We start from the raw sequence: 19838 nt of genomic DNA on the forward strand, positions 1-19838 counted from the left end.
CCTAAGATCTGCTCACTCTAAACTGCTACAAACACCCAAGTTCAAGCAGGTCCGATGGGGAGGAAGAAGTTTCCTAGTTGGAACAATTAAAATCTGGAACCTCCTCAAGATCCCTATCAAGAGAAGCACGTCGCTTATGTCATTTAGAAGAGTTTTGAAGACCTGGCTCTTCAAAAATAGACAGGGCGCATAACTGACACTATAACGATACTGTCCTACTGTCCCTAGCGCCAAGACAGCCCCGGGCATTCGTGCTCTGTATAAATTATAAAATCAAATCAATCACTTCGGGGCACACCGCAGACTATCCGGCACCCACTACTCCAGTCTCTCTCCCACAGCACCGAGCCAATGACTACCTTTCCTCCATTTACAAACTCCCCTACACCAGCTATGGAGCCTTCTTGCACAACAGCACCGAGCTACCCCCTTTCAATAATTGGTGCCCAGCACGAGCTCAAGAACAGCCCCAGGACGCCACCTTCACCCACCACCACCCAGCCTTCTACTCCTGCGGCCATCACCAGCTTGGGGTCCCTGCAGACCCTAGATCATCAACTGTGTGTGCAACAGCACCCTGAAGGCCTGGCTGAATGTGTACCGCACACCCCCAGCAATGGCGAGAAGATCATGCTCTGCAAATATGTAATATATATTTGTCCAACCATAATCACTTCAACTTTTCTTAAAATGTAATCTCGAGTGAATTTGCAACTTGTATGTATGTAACTCTAACCCCTGGTATCTGTAGTAGACATATGTATTAACTACCATTCTTATGTGAGTTTACAGTGTATCTGCTTCACATCTTTTATGTAATTCATGTACTCTGAAGTCCTTACGTAATGTTACTGGTTCTACTGTGAAGTGCTATGACACCTTCGGGTAAAGTTTGCGCTATATAATAACGCATAAATAAATTAACAGGTGTTTGGCATTACTAGGTGGAAGGACCTTGTTGGGAATGATGCGGGAAGGGGTAGGAGAAGCTTGTGTGGTGGGGGCCCACAGCGGAGACCGCTATACCGCCCTTCGCTAACTGGGTGTTCTGGGTGGTGCCGTCCGGGGGATTTCCGCAGATGAGGCCCTGAGAGGGTACATCACCTTAAGGAACACACGGCTGCACAGAATATCCACCGCTCCGTGGACAGTCCGTGTCGTGAGAGGCCGCCTACAGCAGGAATCTAAATCTGCCTGTGACTTTTGCCTGTAGAAGGTGTGCCCCGGGGGCTGAGGATGAACAGAGGAGAGCAGCAGGGCCAGTGGGCCACTGGGATTGGGGGCCTGCACGGCAGATGCCTGGGGGGAGTGCACGGCAGACACTGCAGCAGCCGCACAGTGGACTTGGTAACTTCCTGGTGGCCTACATGCAGAAGTGGCTGATCAGACAGTTAAGCCTCTACGGGCGTTGGCTGCAACAGATCACAGCGACCAGGTCGAGGGCCAATTGAAATGCTGCCTTCGGCGAGGGAGAGCTGCTGAGCAGCCAGAAGGGGACATATATCACTGCATTATGAGAGCTGGGGCGACCAAAGGGGACAGTGTGACCAGCCCGCTCATACTGAGCCCCAAGACACTGTCCTGCTTTTGACTAAACGGTTTCATGACATGAAATACGCTAAGACTCCGTTATTTCTTTGAACGGCACACTGACCGGCAACGGGAGTCCGTCTCTTTCAAAAAATACATCGCGCCTTAACTGCCGACTGAGGTAAGCGGCAATCCTTTAATCCTTCAAGCCTTAACTGTTTGACTAATGGCAACATGAAAGGCTAGACGCTAAGAACAAGTTACTTACCTTCGGTAACGATATATCTGTAAGAAACAGTAGTTAGTATTAGATTCCTTACCTTAGAATATCCCCAGGCGTCAGTCTGGATCCGGAAACTTTTGCGTAGCAGTACCCCTGCGCGTCGGTAGGCGTCGTCTGCAGGCGTCCCCTGCGGCTCCGCGTCGTCGGCGTCGTGCGCCGTGATGACGTCGCTGGAGTATATATACGCCGCCTCCGCGCGCTGACGTCAGTTCTTTGCACACAGCTTTTCCGCGCCAGAACACGCAGAGCCATGTGAGAACTAACACTGGTGCCATTTGAAACTAGGGCCCTGAAAGGGATGTCCTTAACCCTAGGTATCAGTTCGCAGAACGGGGAGGATGGGCGGGGCGGTAAGGAATCTAATACTAACTACTGTTTCTTACAGATATATCGTTACCGAAGGTAAGTAACTTGTTCATCTGAAAGAAACAGGTTAGTATTAGATTCCTTACCTTAGAATAGATACCCCAGCAATACCAACCCCGGAGGTGGGTCTGCGAACCAATACAACCTACACCAGAAAGTCCTGGAGGACCGAACGGCCAAAGAAGCCGTCCCTCCGGACTTGACTGTCCAGGCAGTAGTGCCTCGCAAAGGTGTGCAGCGAGGCCCACGTAGCCGCCTGGCAAATGTCCTGCAAGGGGACTCCCCGGCCCAGGGCAGTAGAAGCCGCCGTAGCCCGAGTGGAATGGGCCCTCAGCCCAACAGGAGGCTCCTTCCGAGCCAAAGAGTAGCATGCTTTGATGCACAGGACGACCCACCGAGAGATGGTCCGCTTCTGTACCGCCCTTCCCTTCTTCTCACCCACTTAGCCAACAAACAGTTGGTCATCCACCCGGAACTGGCGAGTGCGATCCATGTAAAATGAAAGCGCACGTTTTGGGTCCAGACGATGGAGCCGCTCTTCATCCTTTGAAGGATGCGGAGGCGGGAAGAAGGAGGGCAAGGTGATGGACTGCCCAATGTGAAAAGCAGAGACTACCTTGGGCAGGAAAGAAGGTCTAGTCCGAAGAACCACCTTATCAGGATGAACAGACAAGAAAGGAGGTTGAATAGAAAGAGCCTGGAGCTCACTCACTCTCCTGGCAGAGGTGATGGCAACCAGGAAGGCCGTCTTTAAAGTGAGAAGACGGAGAGGACAGGAATGAAGGGGCTCAAAGGGAGCGCACATCAGGAAAGTCAGAACCAGGTTCAAGTCCCACTGAGGCATCACGAACGGAGTTGGAGGACACATGTGCGTGATGCCCTTCAAGAATCTTAACACAATAGGGGACTTGAATAAAGATGGCTGATCAGGTAGCCTCAAGAAGGCGGAAAGGGCAGAAAGATAGCCCTTGATAGTGCCCAGAGCAGAGCCCTGCTGGGCAAGGGAAAGGAGGTAGAGGAGAACCTCAGACAGAGGGGCAGAAAGGGGATCCACAGCCTTCGCTGTGCACCATGCCACAAATCTGTTCCACCGGCAGGCGTATACCGACTTTGTGGAGGGACGCCTGGCTGCCAGAATTACATCACAGACTTCAGGAGGCAAGTCAAATGGCCTCAACTGTCGCCGCTCAATCTCCAAGCATGGAGGTGGAGACTGGACAGGTTCGGGTGGAGGACCGTCCCCTGCTGTGTGCGACAGAAGGTCCTCCTGAAGGGGCAGGCGGATCGAGGGACCGACTGTCATGCTGAGTAGCTCGGGATACCAGTATCTTCGAGCCCAGTCCGGAGCCACAAGGATAACTTGGGCCCGGTCGCGCCTGATCTTCTTCAGCACTCTGGGCAGAAGTGGTATAGGCGGAAAGGCGTACAACAGACCGCAACTCCACTCGCGCCGAAAGGCGTCGCCGAGCGAGTGCCGTCTTGGAAACTCCAACGCGCAGAACTGATGACATTGCGCGTTCTCTTCTGTGGCGAATAGATCTAACCAAGGCTCTCCCCATTGCTGAAAGAGGCCGCTCGCCACGTCCGAGTTCAGACGCCATTCGTGATCCACCGAGCACCGACGGCTGAGTTCGTCCGCCCTGGCGTTCAGAGAACCTGCCAGGTGTTGAACCGTCAGAGTCACGCCCTGACGTTCCAGCCATTGCCAGAGACGCAGAGCCTCCTGGCAAAGGGTCCACGACCCCACACCGCCCTGTTTGTTGCAGTACCACATGGCGGTGGTGTTGTCCGTGAACACCTGCACTACACTCCCGTTGACAAAGGGGAGGAATGCCTTCAGTGCTAGGCGAATCGCCCGCAGCTCCAACAGGTTGATATGGAGCCGGGACTCCGCCGGAGACCAGATGCCTCTGATCTCCGCCTCTCCCAAGTGGCCACCCCAGCCCTGGAGGGACGCGTCCGTCACAACCACGTGCTCCGGTTGGGGAAGGGAGAGGGATCTGCCTCTGACCCAATCGCGGTCCGTAAGCCACCACTGCAACTGTCTCGCAGTGCCCTCCGAGATCAGGACATGGTCGGATAGGTTGCCCTGATGCTGGGCCCACTGAAACTTCAGGTCCCACTGCAGAGCCCGCATCCGCCACCTGGCGTGATGCACCAGTAGGATGCAGGAGGCCATCAGCCCCAGAAGCCGCAGCGTCAACCTGACCGAAACCCGGGATAACGGCTGAAAGATGGGAATCAGAGCCTGAATATCCCGGACCCGCCGTTCCGGGGGATAAACCCGAAACTGCGCCGAGTCGAGAACCGCTCCGATGAAAAGGAGCTTTTGAGAGGGACACAGGTGTGATTTCGGCACATTGATGGAAAACCCCAGCTCGTGCAGGAGGTCTGCCGTCATCTGAAGGTGGTGGACGACTGTCTGGGGCGAGCCCGCCTTCAACAACCAGTCGTCGAGGTAGGGGAAGACTGAAACCCCTAACCGGCGCAGATGAGCTGCGACCACCGCCATCACTTTCGTGAACACCCGTGGGGCGCTGGTAAGGACGAATGGGAGCACGATAAACTGAAAGTGCTCGTGGCCTACCGTGAACCGCAGGTAACGCCGGTGGGCCGGCAGGACGGGGATGTGAAAATACGCATCCTGCAAGTCCAACGCTACCATCCAGTCTTGTGGGTCTAGAGCAGCCAAGACCTGAGCCAAAGTCAACATCTTGAACTTCTCCTTCCGGAGGAAGCCGTTGACGTTCCGTAGGTCCAAGATAGGACGCAGGCCTCCTTTGTCCTTCTTGGGCACCAGAAAGTAGTGGGAGTAGCAACCACACCCTACTTCTGGCCCAGGAACGCGCTCGATGGCCCCCTTGGCCAAGAGGGCCGTAACTTCCTCCTGCAGAAGTGTCAAGTGGTCCCCCGACACACGGTGGTTCTGCGGTGGCAAGGCTGGAGGAGTGGACTCGAAGGGGAGGGCGTAGCCCCTTCGAACGAGCTGCAGCACCCACCTGTCCGATGTTATCGCGCGCCAGCGGGAGTGGTGATGGCGAACCCTGCCACCCACTGGCGTCACGTGAGCCCGAAAGCTCGGACTAGGAAGGCTTGGATGCAGCAGCGGGGGGAGGCGTGGACTGACCTCGCCGCTGGCCTCTACCGCCACCCCGGCGGAAACCACGGCCGCCACCGCGCTGGGGAGCGTTCTGCGGCGCGTGGCTGGCAGCCCGTGTGGGACCGCCCCTCCCTTGGCCACGAAAGGGGCGAAATGAACCTGTCTGCTGGCGCTGGGTCGAAAGACCCAAGGACTTGGCCGTGACCCTGGAGTCCTTGAAGCGCTCCAGCGCGTGGTCCGCTTTGTCACCAAACAGGCGACTGCCATCAAATGGCATGTCCATGAGTGTATTTTGGACGTCTGGCGAGAAGTTGGCAGATCTCAGCCAAGCATGGCGACGAATCGCCACCGTCGTGGACATAGCCCGTCCCAGCGAGTCGGTCGTGTCCAGACCACAACGGATCGAGTACCGCGCCGCATCCCGGCCTTCAACAAAGGCCCGGGTGAGCTTGTCCCGCACTTCCTGGGGGCATTGCGGCAAACACTCCTCGACCGTATCCCACAGGGAGTGGGTGTAGCGGCCCAAGAGGCACGCGGTATTACAAGACCGCAGTCCAGCGCTCAAAGAGGAAAAGACCTTTTTACCAAATTGGTCATACCGCTTTGATTCCCGATCGGGCGGAGCCGACGGGAACGCGGACTGTGAAGTGGAGGCCTGGATCACCAGACTCTCCGGGGAGGGATGGGTGGATAGGAAGGCAGGGTCGTCCGAGCACGGACGGTGACGCCTGGCAACGTTCCGGTCAACCGGTGCACCGGAAGCGGGCCTGGACCAGGTGCCCAAAAGGACATCCGTCAGGGCCTCATTAAACGGCAGCAGAGGCTCCTGGGGGCATGACTGCGGTTTAAACACTTCGGTCAGAATGTTCGGCTTGACCTTCGCGACGGGGAGCTCAAGGCTCAAGGCCTTGGCAGCCCTCATAAGGACCACCGAATAGGCAGCACCTGCCTCAGACGCCACAGGGGTCGGGGAGACAAACCCAGGGTTGGGCGACTCGTCCAGACCACTGGCATCACCCAGATCACCTACCCAGTCCACATCATACTGGCAGGCACGGGATAAAGGGTCCTCAGACCCCTCCCAACCCTCTCCATACTCGTCCTCATCGCCGTATTCTGGATCGACGATATAGACCTCGGGGTCAATGGGCCCCATCGGCGCCGGATCCGGCGTCGGACGACGCCGGTCCGACTCCGCGTCAGGAGTCAGAGGGGGAATGGGGGTGGCGCCGCGTGGCGTCGGCGCCGGGGACCCGACGCCGGCCGGAACCGACGGCGGAGTCGCTGCACCGCGCGGAGGCGGTACCACGGGTTGGCCCAAAGGAACCGACGCCGGAGAGGCCGGTAGACCAGCCGGCGACGAACCTGAGGGGCCCAGCGGCGCCGGGGCCGGAGCCACCGGCGGCGTCGAGGCAGGAGCACCCGAACCGCTCGGGCCCCCAGACGGGACCGACGGGCCCGCAGGCGCCGTAGGCCCCGCCGGAGGAGACCTCGCCCTCATAGCTATGAGGAAGGCCTCGATCTCCTCATGCGACGCGCCTTCCCCAGGGACCGACGGGTATGGGGCAGACGGCGTCGGCGACCCACGCGGGGCCGCGGGGGTGGGGCCACCCGAGCCCCCGGCCGCATCACGCGGGCGTCGGGGGGAGTCGGGGGTACGATGACGACGCCCCGACTTCTTACGCTTACCTGACGAACCGGAGGAATGGTGGCGACTCCCGGAGCGCTCATGGCGGCTCCGCGATCGATCCTTCGACCGCTCCCTCGACCTCCGACCGGACCGGGACCGCTCTCGACGCGGGGCCGACACACGGAGCTCGAGAAGCTTGCGGGACCGCTCCCGCCTAGCTTTACCAGTCAAGGCCCGACAGTCGACGCATGACTCCACGTCGTGGTCCGCGCCCATACACCGGAGGCAGAGTCGATGGTGGTCGGTGACCGACATCAGGCGGTCGCACTCGTCGCAACCCTTGAAACCGGGCATCCTACCGGCACCGTAGAAGATTAGTAGTTAACAAGAAACTTGGTCAAAAGACCGGAGCACTGCTCTTCGGATCTGCGCTAACTGGCGCGGAAAAAAGAAGAACTGACGTCAGCGCGCGGAGGCGGCGTCTATATACTCCAGCGACGTCATCACGGCGCACGACGCCGACGACGCGGAGCCGCAGGGGACGCCTGCAGACGACGCCTACCGACGCGCAGGGGTACTGCTACGCAAAAGTTTCCGGATCCAGACTGACGCCTGGGGATATTCTAAGGTAAGGAATCTAATACTAACCTGTTTCTTTCAGATATGTGTTTTCCTTTCACGCAGCACATTTACCGAGATCGGCAATCCTCTCCAAAAATACAATGCGCCCGACTTGCCAACAGAGGTAAGCGGCTCGTTCTTTAATTTTCCACGTGCACCCCTAACAAGCTCAACGGGCTGCGTATAATGACAGACTTACCCTTGTGCCCTTCTCATTTAGATAGGCGGGACGGGCTGAATCCAAACGCTATGGAATAATTCGAAGTAAGTGTGAGACACAAATGGTTCATTTTGGTTGATTGTATGCTTGATATGTTTCAATGCTGATTGGTTTCTCTTGATACACTCTCTTTAGACCAAGTTTTCACCAAACTTCCCAGCTTTTGTAGCCAAGTGCGAGGTAGGTGAGGTTACTTGAGTATTGGGACAAGGCAGGATAGAGACGCGGGTTCCCCCCCTCTAAAAACTTTTGTTCTTCTATTACAGATTGGTCCTGATGAGAACTACGCAATAATGTCAGTTCGAAACGCGTAGACCTTCTAGTAGCCAAATTGGTTCAATAATAATTGACGCAGAAACATTTGTTTATATCAAATTTACTGTGAAGTAAACATTGGCTTTTGTTGCTGTTTATGTTAACAGCATTTATTGAATCATTCAAGTTTTCGTAGTGAGTTGTTGTTTTGTTGTGGGATGAGTGAGGTATGAATGATGATTGAATGGCAAACAATGAGTTTGTAATCACTGTAAATAATTATTGTTGTGCACCCCAGGTTTTTAATATTTGTACAAGATTTGCGGAAATCACTATCAAAATAGAAGTGAAAAATTGAAACTATAAAAAAATCAGTTTGAATGTATTCAATAAACATATTGTTCAAGTCGTATGTTTATACAAACAAATGTGTATTGTTGAATTTTGCGGCATTTGCACTGTTTTTGTTCATTATATGCTTGTGGCAAGCGATGCCGGTGGGAGCCCAGACCCATTGGTTTTGTTTTCATTTACCTTTTTTGTGAACATTTTATTTTGAAAGCAAAGAATAATCAATCTTGCTTTCAAGCTTCTACAAATATTTGCATCAAATCAAAGAGCATTCTAGGAGTATTACATAGCCTCATATTTACTTTACTGCATACAGTGCCTTTCCCTGATCCATAGTGTGGTACGGCAAACTGGCAGCCAAAGGGTTTGTGCTGCAGGGGGTTGGGCCTACTTGTCCCAAGGACAAAATACACATGAAAACTTGTTGCCCTTGACCCCAAAAAAATCGGTTCTGGGTGTCGGGCTATAGGAATTCCACATCTCTGTTACTTCCATTGCCACACATTCATCCCACAAGGAGGATGGACTATTTACATAGCACTGAGGACTCCAGGATCGACTACTGTGGGGGTCTGGTTGGCATTTGGCCTCCATTGCCGCGGTGGACTTCAGGTTGATGTTGCCTGTGCAGCCACTTGAGCATTTCAAACCCCATGAGTGACTGAAGGGGCCAGACCTATGCACAAGGCACTAACATAGTTGGGTGACACCCTCACATTCCCAAAAGTAGATGCCGCAGTGGGACCTGCTGGTGCACGTTGAGAAGTAGACCCCTGCTCTGTCTCCTCGTCACGCACACGCACACTGTACTCCCTTGAACACCACAAAAGGGTACTCAGAAGCATTGATTCGGGGGCCCACTGAAACGCCTAGTTGCAGTCTGTGACAGTGCAGGCCATAGATAAGGTTCATCACTATCTATGTTGAATTCACACACTACCCCCTGGAGAACACTGTAGTGCTGATACTGCTGGAAGGATCAGGAACTCTCAAGCCTCTACAGGGTTAGGGTGTTGCACAATGCAGAATGCTCCCCCACACCCTGTGAGCTCCCAGCACTGGAGCAGGAGAATCGACTACCCCGCTCTGGGTCTTCTGTCATTGTGGACGTCAGTCTTTGGAGAATGGTCAGACCGAAGGCCTCCAAGCCTCCGCCCCCTCAGAGGGCTGGCAGCTTCCTCCGCACCAGTGAATCCGATCCGCCAACTTAAGAGCACCCTTGAAAAACACACTAGGATGTTTGACAGAGTGCTGCAAGCCATCCATGAGTCAAAAATTGCTATGGAGACCCAACTAGGGGCGTTCCAGATGGAAACTGGGCTACCGCGAGAGGACCACAAACGAGTGGACAAGGCAGAATTTTCCTTAACTACAATGCGCCCCTCCCAGGTGGTCATGCTGGATCAACTAGAACTCCCACCGACTGAGGTACAAAACTTCAAGGCGAAAGTGGAAGATGCAGAGGGGCGGTTGGGGTGCAATACTGTCCAATTCCTAGGCTTCCCTGAGAGGGCGGAGGACCCTAACATGGAGCTCTTTCTTGAAGACTGGTTATCACAACCAGACAAACGGTTCTGGCCAACCGGATTCCAAAGTTCTTCTAAATTGAAAGGGTGCACTGAATCCAAGCCGCCATCCTGTGCCGGGAGTCCTCCTGCATCCAATTACAGAGACACAGATCTTCATCTGCAGTTCTTTCGGGCTAAGGGACCTTGGGTGTGTAATGGGAATACCACCACAGCAAATGACTACACAGCAGAGGTTCAGAAGTGATGCAACACCTTCAGGGCAGTCAAGGGGCAACTGGTGACCATGGAACGGACATATGAACTGCTCTTTCCTGCCAGGCTCTAGGTAGTAGATACAGATTTGACTCACTTCTCCTTCCCAGAGGAGACCTGGACATGGCTGAGCACCAAGGAAGTTCAGGACCAGCGGGGAACAGAACGGGATGACCTGCTAGGATGGCCTGACGGAGGCCCTGATGTCGCCTGCGCAGACCTCATTCACACCCATTTGCAGCTGGTGACTAAGGTCTCCCTTCTGGATTCCAAAAAATTCCAGGTGCTGGCATCTGACACGGATCAGGAATCGTTACTGGGAACTACTGGCTTGGTGACCTCGGATGGAGACTCCACAATTGCTTAAGTAAGGTCGCCTCGAGGAGAGATCCCAGAACAGTGACTCTTTCCTTGCCGGTGGGTGAAGTGATCTATGCTTGCACTGGGTAGGGGCGGGTGAAGTAGTGGTCCCTTGGTGGGTTTTTAAAAGCAATGTTTGATTGAGGGGTGTCTTTGGGGCATTCATGATCCCTACTTAGGCCCAGGATGCTTGAGGACACATTGGACCCTATAATGCATTCCTCTTGGCCCCACCCTCAAAGACTTCCACAAGGACTATTCAGCATTGTGGTCAAATTTTCGTTACTAGATGCTTTTATGGGGATATTGCGGCACGATGCTGGTTTACGTTCAAGTCAATAGTGTGGCGGTTATTGTTATGTTTTGATGGTTGTTATCAGTTGGTATTCCACATGGCGGTCGGGAGCAACAGGGATAACAGGGTTTAGAGGTTAAACGGGTACATTCGAGAGCTTTGGTCGTGGGACACATCACTTACCCTATGTCTACCACGTATAATATAGTGAAATGGAACATTAGGGATATGGTGACTCTTATACGAAGGCATAGATTTTGTGTACCTTGGGTGGAGACACATACACAAAGCCTTCATTCAGGAGACGCACTTCAATGCTACTGAGTTATATAGGGTATTCAGGCACTGCAGTGGGCAGGCATTTGGCTCTAGGTATTCTGCATTTGTCAGGGAGGCTATGATTTGGATTGCTCTTGGGACCCAATTTTTACAGAGCAAGACGCTGGTGGATCCTGATGGCTGCTACGGGTTGTTAGAAGGTGCGCTAGATGGGCACTAGCTAGCAGTCATTTCATTAGCAGTTGGGTTTACCCAGGGGGCCACGTAATGCTCCATACTAGATAAGATTACATCTTATGCAATGAAAAGTTCTGGCCCAATGAGCTGAACTTGGAGTATTTAGGCCAGATGATATCGGACCACGTTCCCCTTTAGGTGACCATTCGCTGGGGGGAGAACAGGATGCCAATACCGACCTGGCGATTGGGGACAGAGGCCATTCTAGATGCAGTATACAAGGACACCATCAGCACACCTTTGCTCCATGACTTTGATAAGAATACAGGTACTGTAGGTTCCAAAGGAATAGAGTGGGTGCCATGAGAGTGGTCATTAGGGTACATTGGGTAAGAACTATGTGGGGAGAATGGGCATCCCTCTTTCAAAATATATTGGCCTTAGAGGCGCCCTTATGTGCCACTGACCTGGAGGCAGTGACAGTGGTCGAAGCTGGCACATGCCTGCGAGACCTGCGGGGTCAATGTAGGGAAGAGATGTGCCACTTGCCAACACTGATTAGAAGATTTCACTAGCTCGTCAGCACGCAGATGGAGACAAACCGGGACATACCATAGCTTCTGTGCTCTGTTGTCTCTAGAACCATTATCGGAGTGATAAACACTCTCACTGCTAATATTGTAAATTTGCAAGCATCCATATGCAATGTCTGTGCCCAGTACCGTGAACTGCTATATTCTCACCCACCCCAGATGCCTCACAGAATGCCTCCGGGCCCACAGCATTGGAGCCGCCTTTGCCCGCCTAAACCCCCTGCAGTTCCAGGAACTTGACCAACCTCTACAGTACGAGGAAATACAGGCAGCAGTATGTCAAATGTCCCATCACAAGGTCCGGGGGACCGGCAGGTTCCGCCTTGAATACTATGCAATGTTTATTCTCGCCCCTAAGCTACTCATGGTGTATCAGGAGGTGCACCAGCAGGTTAGGATGCCTGACTATTCTTGCAGCTCGCATCGTGGTATTGCCAAAATCAGGCAGGGACCCCTTGGAGGTAACTCCTATTGCCCTCTATCAATATTGAATATTGAACATAAGCAAATAAACTTGAACAAAGTGCTACAGAATAGATTTCATCTGATGCTTTGAATACTAGTCCACCCTGACCAATGCGGGTTCATCCCTCATAGGGACACCTCATACAATGCTATGAGATGGTGCCACATTATGAGTGCAGTCGAGGGTTCCGCGGAGTTCCCAGTCCCCTTAGACTTCGAGACAGCTTTCAACACTCTTGGTATTTACTGCTTGTCCCTGCAACACTGGGATTGGGACCCTAGTACCTGGGCTGGGTTAAGTTACTCTACACAGCACCGTGGGCCAAAGTGTGAACGGGACACCAAATATCGCGTCAATTCGACATTGCCCATGGAGTTCCTGGCCACCTTAATAGAAGCGCTGGCCCCAAAGTTGGGCGTGGCTGGGGGGCCACGCTGGCACGTAGTTTCGCTGTACGTGGATGTTCTCCTGGTCTATCTTCCAAATTCTAGGCGACAGCTGCCGGCTCTTTTTGATCTTTTAGACCTCTTTGGCGATATGGCAGGCCTTCAAGTGAATTGAGGGAAGTCCTGCATTTTCCAATGAAGGAGGGTGGAACATGCAGTGGCGAAGTAGCCAAAACCGGACTGTCCGTCCTGGCAGATCGATAGGTTTTGATATCTAGGGGTTAATATATATCAGGCTGACAAGGATCTACTAGATGGGAACCAGGGTAGAACCCTTACATCGCTTCAACAGTCCTTAGGCTTTTGAATGCACTTACCCCTGTCGCACATGGGCTGAGCATTCATAGCTAAAATGATAATATTCCAATGGCTCCTATACTTTTTTGTGGAAGTGCCAGTGATTCCCACTAGGACATTGGTGATTTGCAGAGACTACTCTGTGACCTAGTATGGGGCAGAGAGCATAAGTGAGTCTCCATCCTAACGCTACAATGGTTGTTAACGGAAGGTGGCCTGGGAGTGCCGGAGCTTGACTTCTACTTCGTGGCAGCACAACTACTATGGCCTATGCGCTGGCTGGCGGGGGACACGATGGGCTTGAGTAGATCAGTCTGGGAGGAACTGGGTGACTTGGGGAATTTTAGACTGGCTGCTATCACCTTGTAGCTCACCCAGAGGAATGAGCAGACTGGCACTTCGCGAAACACTGTTGTAACACATACATTGAACCACAACATAGCCCGTCGCAATACACCCCACAGCTACATCTCAGGAGTATACCTGGGATGAGGGCTCTGCTAGGGGCACATGATCCAAAACCTTGGAAAGAAGCAGAGGTGTCCTGCATGGGAGAACTGAACAATGATAGGGACTTGCGCTCCTTTCAGAACTTGCAGGGTATTTATGTCCTGGAGATCAGGAACACTTGAGCAGTGGGCCAGGAGGCCCTAATCGTACATTATGGGCTACATTGTATTCTGACGCACAGCCTCCGTCGTAGGGCTATCAGTGTGCCAAATGCAGCTCTACAAGCTGCAGATGCCGACCTTGCATGGCTTTTCAAACTCCGCTCAGACACATGCCTGGGAACAGTACTGACCGCCAAGCAGCGGAGGATGGCGCTTGAACAGGTGAAACGTGTATCCCGTAATGCTCGACTGAAGTTCACTTAGTTCACTTACCTGCCTCACACTGCACTGATTACACAGGATGTTCCTGGGAGTGGCCCTAGTATGCCCCCGATGCGGCTACCATGACATCACCGTTTATAATGTGGGCGAATGCCCCGCCATACCACAGACATTGGTGCAAGTGATGAGCCATAGCTCGGCAGTGATTGTCGTTCAGCTGCCGCCTAACCCCCTGCTTTGCTTGCTGGGAATCACCAAGCATGCTAAGCATGATTTGAGGTTGGCTGACCTGGCTGTGGACCTCTTCACGTGGCTAATAGCTATTTCATTGAAAAAGCATAGCCGCCTTCAATGGACTGTTGGGCTTTGGGTTGTGCACAAGTGAGTAACTAGTGAGGCTGATGTCATGGCACACAACACAATGCATGGGGGTGCTGCCACCCCATGGGACACTTATGTGCTCAAGCTGCAGGACAAATTAGACACGCTTACTTGATTGCTGTCAGAGGCCGGGACACCACAGTTCACTGAAACTACAAAGATGGTTTCTAGAGTGCCAGTTCAGGGAAACCCCCAGAGCTTCAATCAATCAGTAACCTTAGAAAGTACCAACTATCTCAAGGCGCAGGGGGGTTTGGCGGGGGATGTCTGCCATTCAGTTAAAGATTGCCTGAGGTGCAGAGGCAGGGAGTTCCAGGTCCACGCAGCAAGGTAGAAGAAGGATCTTCCGCCAGCCATGGTCTTTCGCATCTGTGCATGAAGAGCTTGACTCAACCATTCCTCATTTGCCATAGAGACCCTGCCACTAGATACCCTGGTGTTTAACAGGGCAAAGAACGCCAACCCCCACACAGCTACACATAGATGCCTCCGGCACCAGTGGCGTAACACAGGCCCCAGCCGTTGGGGGAGGGGAGGCAGGGTGGGAAAGCTCCAGGGGGACCCTCAGCACATTACTGGCTAGGAGCTCATAATTGAGTCTAGAGGGGGCCCCTCCATGAGCCTTGTAGGGGGGCCCCTAAAGTTTAGTTACGCCAGTGCCTGGTACCGCTCCCACATGTTATTCATTTGCTTTTATATTGATCACATTATTCAATTCTAATTGCCGCCCCCAGGTTCCCTGGATTGTTATGTATGTTTTTGATTGTGAAGTATATACCATTTTTTGACTGTTTTCCTTACAGATGGCATGGCCCTGGGGACTACATTAACCTAGCCTGCCTCCTATGCTCGAGAGTTATAATAATTGGTTTGCATTCGCACCTCATGCGCCTCCGTAGTCGTATTGAAATAATGCTGTCCTGTGTGCTGACATAAGCATAATCATATATTAAAGCCTTGATTATTGTTGTACCAACATGAAATTGCTAAAAAAACAACAATATTTTATTTAAATGAGTGTTTGTGTAAAACTGGGAAAGATGCCATACTGATGAAGAATCTTGACAACAAATACAATAGCCTGAGGCTAACACAAAATCATCAACGTTGTCTCACATGTTAAGTTTCTAAACATGTGGACGCGGTTTTCACCGAAGTGGAAGGACAAAGGCTTAATGTGCTGCATGTAGTCAGGTTCCTACAGAATTAGAACTAGGATATTCACAGGTTGGCAAAAGCAGCTTTGGTCCTTTTCTGACCAGGACCAGTGCCACAGGGAGTGAAAATATGACCCAGGCTAAGGGCTGGAACAAATGTAAGGCATGCAGGACATATGTTAAACGTATATCATGCCGGACAATACTTCACAGCTCACCTCTTGAACCTCTATTCAATCAGAAAAGATGAATCACCAAACAGCTGCAGATGTATCTCCAAATGCATGACTTTATTTAAAAAAGCAGGTTGTAACCCTAATCCAAACAACTTGCAGTTTAAAAATCTTGTAATCAAAGGGGAAAGGATCACTTGTCCTGAACAACCTTAGGTCTGCAGGATGGTTTTCGGGGGGAGTTCTGTCCCAATATAAAGACCCTCATGCACGTGATGGGTATGGTGTTGTCTCAGAGCGGTATATCTTGGTTCTCCGCTACTATTTCACGTGTGTGCATAATCATCAGGTCTACTTAGGTTATGCAGCCTCCACCAGGAGGGTTTTACCCAAAGGTTGGTGCAGTAGTGAGCCAGAGATAAAAAGACCAGAGATCAGAAGGGCAAAGCTTTAATAGGTCTGATTTCGGGTCTGGTAAACTCAATTTTTGTGCATCCGGTTGTACTTGTTTAGGAGTTACAGTTGCACTTTGAGTGGTAAAGGAGTTAAAAGGTTGGTCGACATGTTTCTGCCTCTGTTGCCTTGCTAATAGGACTTACGGGCATTCTTCAGGACCGTGAAATAACGTGCAAAATATCATACAGTGTAAAAAGTGAAAAGAAAAGGTTATTGACCTGTTTCTAAGTCTTGGAGGTCTTATGGTACCTCGCGCATTGCTAATGCACACTTCCTTCAGCCGGTAAGAATATTGGAGCGGGCTGTTTCGCCTCGTCCTCAGCTCGCTATTGCGCGCGCTGCTCTGCTCTTACCGAACCGGTTCGGTAAGAGCAGAGCAGCGCGCGCAATAGCGAGCTGAGGACGAGGCGAAACAGCCCGCTCCAATATTCTTACCGGCTGAAGGAAGTGTGCATTAGCAATGCGCGAGGTACCATAAGACCTCCAAGACTTAGAAACAGGTCAATAACCTTTTCTTTTCACTTTTTACACTGTATGATATTTTGCACGTTATTTCACGGTCCTGAAGAATGCCCGTAAGTCCTATTAGCAAGGCAACAGAGGCAGAAACATGTCGACCAACCTTTTAACTCCTTTACCACTCAAAGTGCAACTGTAACTCCTAAACAAGTACAACCGGATGCACAAAAATTGAGTTTACCAGACCCGAAATCAGACCTATTAAAGCTTTGCCCTTCTGATCTCTGGTCTTTTTATCTCTGGCTCACTACTGCACCAACCTTTGGGTAAAACCCTCCTGGTGGAGGCTGCATAACCTAAGTAGACCTGATGATTATGCACACACGTGAAATAGTAGCGGAGAACCAAGATATACCGCTCTGAGACAACACCATACCCATCACGTGCATGAGGGTCTTTATATTGGGACAGAACTCCCCCCGAAAACCATCCTGCAGACCTAAGGTTGTTCAGGACAAGTGATCCTTTCCCCTTTGATTACAAGATATCCTTTGGAAAATGAATGGATCAATATTCCATCTCCCTCACCTCTGATTAGAAGTTTAAAAATCTTGTCAGCTTAGAAGACCAATCATCTACCCGTACCATGGGAAGCACAAGAGTTAGGCATCTTATTCTGCCTTAAAGAGATTCTCCCTTTCACTGTATCTATAGTTTATGCGGCTCTCGTAACACTTAAGCATCAAATGTCTATTTCATTTCAAACACATTTCTTCTCCATTACATCTTTTAAGAGGCTGCATAAAGAATACACAGCTTTGCCTCTGGGACTTTTCTACTTATACAGCCAATGCCATGGTCATTGCCATTTCTAATATCACCACATCCTCCCGTGCTAAAAAGGCCAAACAGCATTCAACAAGAAATCTAGGCTTTCGTATACATGGTGCTTAAAGGTAAAGAGATTATGTTTGATGATCTGCTGCAGCCTCAACACTGAGAATTATAAGTCTTGTCCCACATAGACTGAAGACCCTCTTTCCCATCACACCGAACGGTGTGTCAGAGTTCTTTCCCAGATGCCCAGACCAAGCAGCGATCCACCCTTAGTGGACAGGCACCTTAGTACCAAAGCAAAAAACAATCCGAAAGCTGACATACCTGCTGCAACTGAACACTTTTTCACGGTTAATCAAGTTTTAGTTTTGTGCAGGCATTGATTTACCTTGCATCTTCCAAACACTTTAGCTCAATTTCAGCCTTTCAACCACCACTTCGCTGGGGACAAATGTAGCAGCCATTGTAGGCTAGCTTCTAAATTAGCAACTGAATTAAACTAAAATCAAGGCAATCTTTCAGCACTCTTTTTCAGTTTTAACTAATTAATGCGCTACTTCAAGAATTGGTGTAGCCTTGTTTTACTTGTCTTGTGTACTTTGCTCATGCTTGCAATGGGCGAAGCATGCCAGCAGTTATTTCACTCTATGCCACGGGTCTATGGATGGTGTTGGTCCTGGCCCCTCAGCAGGGTCACCTCCAAACATTTTTCTTTTACCCTCCATTTATTTTACTGAATGTGTTTTGTTTGCCTTAGTATTGTGTACTTTACCACAGCTAACCAGTGCAAACGTGCTTGTGCGCTCTCCTTTGAACATGGTTTAAGACTGGCTTACCACTGTTTGGCCTATTGAATTTACTTATAAGTTTCTTGTAGAGTGATATACCCATGGCCTGTATATCAAATGTTACTAGTGGGCCTTCAGCCTTTATTATGCCACCCACATAAGTAGCCCCATAAAACATGTCTCAGGTCTGCCATTGCAACCTGAATGCAGTTTCAAACTGCCAATTCGACTTGTCAATATAAGCTCCTTGTCAACCTTAAACTCCCATTTTATTTCATACAAGTCTCCGCTACGGTAGGTCCTAGATTGTCCATAGGGCAGGGTGCATTGTAATTAAAAGGCTGGAAATGTACCTTTAAGTTTAACATGTCCTGGTAGGGGAAAACCCTTGCATTTGTTTACACTGCTGTGAGGGCTATCTGTCCCATAGGCTAACATTGGGTTGCCATATTACATTTAGTAAGTGCTAACCTTTGATTGGAGACAGATAAGCACTTCATGTTTGGTATCTATGAAATTGTAATTAAACATCTTTTTTTAATGGTAAAGTCTGATCTTAAATTACAATTTTGAAACTGCAACTTTTAGAAAGTTGACATTTTTTCTTGCCCTTTGGCATTTGGTGCCTGCAGCCTCCCCTTGGTTAAATGACTGGGTGTAATTGGTAGTTAGACTTTGTGAATTCTTCTCAGACAGTCACACAATAGAGGAATTAGGTGTGCCTCAATGGGCCATCTACTGGGAGGACGGAGGGGAGCCGGAGCCGGGCACAGCCCCACTAGGCTGAGCTGTGCCTTCAAACAAAGGGCTTGTCACCACTGCATTGTCTCTGCAGCCAGCTTGGAGACAGCACAGGGGAGTCAGGAAATTCCAAGCACTTCAGTGAGAAACCTCTATTAACTTCTCCCACATCAAAGAAGACACCAGGAATCAAAACAGGGCCCTGAGGCCCACTCTTGGGTTCACTTTCTGGACCTGTGGAAAGACTTTCAGATGACTGACTGCTGATGTGGCCTGCTATGTAGTATACAAAACTGCTTTGCTGCTCCTGGAAAGACTGATTTGCATCCTGAAGCCTGTCTTGAACCCGCAGTCATACCCTGCTGCTTATGCCGTGCGTCTTTCCCCTGAACATAGGACTATCAGAGAGACTCCAAGGGCTAAATTGCTACCCTCCTGTTCAGAGCCTCAGACACATAAAAAGCTACCCCAATATTGAAACCTTCCTGGACCCAGCCTTAGTGAGTCTTATCCCCCTTCCACCAAGTGGTACTCCTCCAATTCTGATCCCCCCTCCACCAAGTGCTAAAGGTGCCCAGATAGACATTTTTTGGCTACAAACTGCTCTGAGAACAGAGAGAAGACCGGGACCAAACTGCTTGTCCATCTGCCCAAGGTTCATCGCCAGTCAGCCTGACTTTGTGGCTGCACTTACTCCGTTCTCCGCATAAGCAAATCCTGTTTAGCAGTCCTTAGCCAAAGGTGTATCCAGTCTCCTGGAACTCTCGTTGGCTACAGCATCCAGCCTCATTCCGCTGGAGATTTCCAACTTCCTTAAAAGTGACTAGGTCTGAACGTAGAAATATTCACTGTGACTACGTCCTGTGGCTCCCTGACAACGACTCTCCTTGCTTGAACACCGCCTGCAACTTCGGGCTGCTGACTTTTACCTTCCTAGAACTTTTTCACCAGAATCTTTTTCTA

The 19838-nt window shown here is 51.0% G+C and overlaps 1 protein-coding gene across 2 annotated transcripts in view; it reads right to left on the bottom strand.

The window, feature by feature from the left end:
- Window positions 1-19838, bottom strand: part of NT5DC3 (5'-nucleotidase domain containing 3) — a 377890-nt gene that overhangs the window by 86608 nt on the left and 271444 nt on the right. The window lies entirely within an intron of this gene.

Source organism: Lissotriton helveticus, chromosome 1_1 (genome assembly GCF_964261635.1).
Source record: "Lissotriton helveticus chromosome 1_1, aLisHel1.1, whole genome shotgun sequence".
Taxonomy (NCBI): domain Eukaryota; kingdom Metazoa; phylum Chordata; class Amphibia; order Caudata; family Salamandridae; genus Lissotriton; species Lissotriton helveticus.